The 5,435-nt window shown below is 47.2% G+C and overlaps 1 protein-coding gene across 5 annotated transcripts in view; it reads right to left on the bottom strand.

Annotated features, from left to right (window-relative positions):
• The window catches only part of Gtf2e2 (general transcription factor IIE subunit 2), a 61,600-nt gene extending 57,464 nt beyond the window's left edge, over positions 1-4,136 (bottom strand). For 4 of the 5 annotated variants that reach the window (XR_001229288.2, XR_003378298.1, XR_001229290.2 and 1 more), the window contains exon 1: positions 4,065-4,136. The gene's annotated coding sequence lies outside the window, so the exon portion shown is untranslated. Of the gene's footprint in view, positions 1-3,915; positions 3,994-4,064 lie in introns of those variants that run through there. The other variant, XM_005362516.1, reaches the window with a different exon arrangement.
• Between the last annotated feature and the right edge of the window lie 1,299 nt (positions 4,137-5,435).

Genomic DNA, 5,435 nt, shown 5'->3' with positions numbered 1-5,435 from the left:
GAAACCCTGTCTCGAAAAAACCAAAAAAAAAAAATAATAATAATAATAATAATATATTTCACTAATTATTTAAAAATGTTATTGTGTGTGCATGCCAGCTCATGTTCATAAACGTAAGAATGAGTACACAGGCAATGCTCTTAACCTCTGAGCCATCTCTCCAGCGCCAATTTCACCAATTTTTACCTTTTAAAAATATATAGAGTGTCACTGGTCTGAAGAGCAGTGGCTGCACCTCGAGTGGCATGACCCCGGCTGGAGTAGAGGTGCGCAAGTCCTTCCCGGACTATCTCATGAGTAAGCTGGAGAACCCAGCTGCCAACTGGGTCTCCCCATTCCAGCCATCAGTGGCATTTAGAAGTCTCCAGAGATTATCAGTGGGTGGACGACTTTCATCCTGTTGCTATACTTTGAGATTCATGAGATTTGCCTACAAGGTACAACCTGGAACCTGGCTTCTGATTTTATGTCATGTAACAAATGTTTTAAGTTAATCAGTTTATCAACTAAAGAGGAACAGAGAGTACCCTCTCTAGCAAAGCAAGAGCCAGATCTGGAAGGGACAGTGTCCCAGCCACTTCTGCCAAGCCACAGATCAGCAGATAGTTTTGCTGAAAAACACAAAATGTTCTGTTTAATAACCTTGCCAACTTTGTAAAAAGCCAAGAAATCCCACACCAACTCTCTGCTGCCTTATCAGCACTAGCAGCTGTCTTTAGAGCAGTCCAAAATATGCGACTAATTTAATAATCTCAACTGATATTTTTATATGCAGTCATCTGTAGAAATATGCATATTATCTATTGGGACTTGTACAATAAAAATCAAAGGGAACAAAATTTTGTAAATTAAGTACTAAACTTTCTTGACTTTTTCCTTAATGACTGCAGTATATCCCTCAGTTAGCCACACGCCTACACATGACCTCCAGTGATGAAAATTACCAGTGTTCGCCACAGTGCATAAACTCAGATTTGTAATTTAATGGCAATAAATAATTTGCACGCACACACAAACATATATTTATATAAACACACATCTGTGTCTTTGTTTCTCTGTCTTCATCTCTCGGTGCATTTCCGTCACTGTCTCTGGCTGGGGATACAGTATAGTTGACAGAATACTTGCCTTGCTTGCATGGTGCACTGGGTTAAAATCCCAGCACCACAAACACGAAAATTTTAATTACAAATATGGCTCACACTTGGAGCTCACATTATTATTTCTGCTATGGACCAATGCTCTAGAAACAAAAATCTGGACAGAACTAGGAAGCAAATTTAGGGAGGGAGGGCAGGAGGGAATCAGAGCTGCTATAAATAAAATGTTGTAGTTTAAAAACCAGTGTACTCTTATTAACTAAGGAAGCTGGGTTAAAGTATTTAAAACATCTACAGCAGCTAGGCACAGTGGTGCATGCCTTTAATCTCAGCACTCTGGAGGCAGAAGCAGGCAGAGTTCTAGCTAGTCTACATAGAGAATTCTAGGCAACTAGGACCAAGTTAGACACGGCAGGGGGTGGGGGGTACACGGAATCCTTGGAAGAAATCTGGAAGAAAAATCCTGATTTGGAAGGACATAGACCTAAATGATCATTTTGTTTTCCTCCTTCCCAGTTATAAAATTCTACAATTTTACGCAATCTCAACACAACCAGAAGAATCACCAAGGATTTTTTTTTGGGGGGGAGTAGGGGGTTCGAGTTCGAGACAGGGTTTCTCTGTGGCTTTGGAGCCTGTCCCGAAACTACCTCTGTAGACCAGGCTGGCCTCGAACTCAGAGATCCGCCTGCCTCTGCCTCCCAAGTGCTGGGATTAAAGGCGTGCGCCACCAAGCCGCCTGGTTTAATCACCAAGAATCTTAGAAAAATTTTATTAGCTCTTCCTAGCACCCTGCAGAGGGTCTCAGAAAAGCTCATACCTGCCCCTATGACTGAATTTCACACTACTGAACTAGTGGTTCAGAAAGGAAGAGAAAGACAGCTATACAGAGGACCCCTGACTTTCAGTGGGGTTATACCAGATAAGACATTTTTTAAGTTGAGAATGCATTTAATACATCCTTTCTACTGAACATAAATGCCTAGCAACCCAGTACACAATGCAGTACCAATGGTGCCCTTGTGATGTCATTAGGGATTGGGAGCTAGGCATCATACAACATAGTGCTAAGCCTGGGAACACATCATAACCCCAAATTCAGTTTTTACTGAATAACTAACTATTGCTTCCACATATTCAGGGAAGCTGAAGAATCCTAACTGTTTCCATATGTTGCACGGAGTACAAAACCAGAAGATGTGCCACAGGCCTTTAATCTCAGCAAACTGAGAGGCAGAGGCAGGTGACCTGAGTTTAGGGCAGCACCTAATCTACAGAGTCCCAGGACAACCAGAGAAGCCCCGCTTCAAAAAAAAAAAAACCCGAGACAAACACTAAGATGGAAACTGAAGAAACAGCTTAACAGTAGCTTGTGATGGGCATTCATGAAGCCTCAGATTTAATCTTGATGAGAGAGAGGGGAGGGAGGGAGAGAGGGAGGGAGGGAGGGAGGGAGGGAGGGAGAAGGGAAAAGAAGAAAGAAGGAAGGAAAAACACTTATAAGAAACATGAGTTGACGATTTCCTGGTCTAAGTAAAACAGCTGCTTCTCTCAAGTTCAATTCCTAAATCTGGGCAGTTTCTTGCGGGGAGGGAAGCTGCCAATGTTGTACACGTTGGGCTCAACTGCACAAGTGAGAAAGTAGTTAGGAAGTTTTTTTTTTCCCCAAGAGTAATTGTTATTCTAGTTGTATTTGGTAAGAAATAACAACTATAAATATGCAAGTGAGGAAGGTAGAAGTCTTGGGAGGAGGAAAAGTGTGAAAACGAGAATAAGAAAAACTTCCCAAGTGAGAAGACAGGAAACAGGCAGATTGCAACTCCTAAAACAGGGCACATTTCTATTTTACTTAGTAAGGGCAGGTGATTTTAATAAAGACTTTAAGACAGCTCGAAGCTGTACAATTTACAAAAACTTAACAGTACAAAAAGCCCACAGTTCTAAAGACTGGGCATTAGTGCTATCCCTAACTTTAACAAATAAAACCTGAACTGGAGAAGCACAACTAAGATCACAGCTGGAAGAGATCAAGAGTTCGAAACCATCCGGAAAGGACTCTAAGACAAAAGCGACCTATGTGGTACCAACAAAGGCACCCAGAACGAGCAGCTAACTCTTTCGTGTTCCAGCTAACTTTCCCTCCTTTTGCAGCATCTGCGAGCTAAACCGTGTGGCAGACAAAATTTCACGTCCACTTTTCATTATTTTGGGCAATCAAAACCACCAAACAGGATACCCAACTGAGAGTTGGGACGTTTCGCAGGGCACAGATACTGAGAAGGTAAAACTGAACATCTTCAGGCTCCACTGCCCAGTTCTTTCCACCCCAGAACCTGCCATCTTTCAGCCTATCTTTGCTTTCTCTGCTGGCCCGCGCCTCCCGGGTGTCCCTGGCACCAGCGCGCACCAAGAAACGGACCTAAGCGTTCCGATCTGGAAAATGCTTCCCGACTCCGCAGAAAACACCCAACTCAAGTTCAGCAGGATTAGAAAAGGCAGGGCAGACGCCAGTCGGGAGGGGACGCCGTGGTCCCCCCACTTCTACTCTACACACGCCGCGCTCGCCTGCTAACGTAAACTTAGGGGGTCCAGGGGCCGCACAACCCGCTAGCCCACCGGGAATCTTCCCGCTCTCCAACCCAAAAGTTTGCCTTCTGGACCTCCGGCCTAAAAGACAAAGCTGGCTGGAAGCGAGCCCCTTTCGGGGTGCTCGGCTTGGCGAACCGCTCGGCGGCGGTGTGGCGTCCACGCGCGTCCCTTCGGAAGCCGCGTCTCCCGGGGGACTCGCCGCTTCGCCCGCCGCCGCGGCTCCTACCTCAGCGCCCGCAGCCCGCGCCGCCTCCCGGCCTCCGCCTCGGCCGCACGCACACCCGCCCGGCAGCCCGGCCGCCCACCGCGGCTCCGCTTCCCGCCCCTCGTCCGCGGCCCCCGCCGCCGCCGCGCGCACGCCCAGCGCCGACCTACCGAGGGGCGTCCAGCCACTGGCCGCCGAGCCCGCTCCGCCCTCCACTTCCTGGTCGGGCGGCTGGACGCTCGCTCCCGGCAACCACCGCGTCGCCGCTCCGAAAACGCACGTGCGTCACTGCGTGCCCCGCCCCGTGGCCCCATGAAAGGCGGAGCCTGCTGTGGCATGCCGAGTCTCCATGACGACCGGAGGCCGCTTGGAGGCTGCTGGCAACTTTACTCCAAGATCCACTGCTCTCAGAGCGCGAAGACTCCTTTCTTGGCAGGTAGTCAGAGCTTAGGAACAAATCCTCCAACAGGCTCTGGAGTCTCATTCAGCTGGCCACATTATCAACATTTTTTGGGGGGAGGGGGTTGTTTTGGTTTGTTTTTTTTTTTTTTTTTTGGATTTTCGAGACAGGGTTTCTCTGTAGATTTAGAGCCTATCCTGGAACTCCCTTTGTAGACCAGGCTGGCCTCGAACTCAGAGATCCGCCTGCCTCTGCCTCCCGAGTGCTGGGATTAAAGGCATGTGCCACCACCGCCCAGCTGTTTTGGTTTTTTTGAGATAAGGACTTACTCTGTTGCCTTGGTTGGTCTGGAACTTGAGTCGTAGACTATTTTGGCCTCAAAGTTACAGAGTTCCTCCTGCCTCAGCCTCCCGAGTGCTGAGTCTAAGCGTTACAGACGTGTGCTCCACACCAGGCTTTTTGACTTTACCTTAAATGCCACTCACCAGCACCTAAATTTTAGAATCTCTTACTCCACTAATTCTTTAACAAGTGAAAAACAGAAACAAACAAAACAGCCTAGCAAAAGCAAACTCAGACATAGAACTCGGCTTCTGCGCTTCAAACACGGGCTCTTTCCATACCTGTGAATTGTCTTAGAAAAAATTTTTGAATTCTGAGACAATATGAGATGGGGGTGGGGGTAGGGAAGAACAAAATCTTTGGCCCATCCTGAAAGAACTATCCTTTCCCGTTCATACAGCCTTAGCTAGTGCTCACATACTCTGTAGCTGAAGTTTCCCTCGGCCTCAGTTGTCTCTACCAAGAGAGGATACTACTGATGGAGGAGCTAGCTTTTTTATAGCTATGTCTTTGTCAGGTCCAAAGGAAGCTCCAATTCCCCAAACTCTAAAAGATCGTCCAAAGATCCAGAAATGAACTCAGTCTGGACTATAGGAGGATTTCCGGGGATCAAACAAAAGCCAGCAATCCTCAGGAACTTGTTTAGCAAAACTTCATCCCCTTTGCCTCCAGCAAAAGTGACCTATGGCTCTCCAATTAGCACACCTTAGCTTAGCAGGCAGCCATCAGCACAACAAGGTCCACATTATCCTCCAGGCTCCCTCGGTCCCTACTCACAAGCACTTTTATACATTTCAAA

This window comes from Microtus ochrogaster, linkage group LG7_11 (assembly GCF_000317375.1).
Source record: "Microtus ochrogaster isolate Prairie Vole_2 linkage group LG7_11, MicOch1.0, whole genome shotgun sequence".
Classification (NCBI taxonomy): domain Eukaryota; kingdom Metazoa; phylum Chordata; class Mammalia; order Rodentia; family Cricetidae; genus Microtus; species Microtus ochrogaster.
The sequence above is the reverse complement of the archived record's forward strand: the minus strand, read 5'-3'. Positions and strand labels throughout refer to the sequence as shown.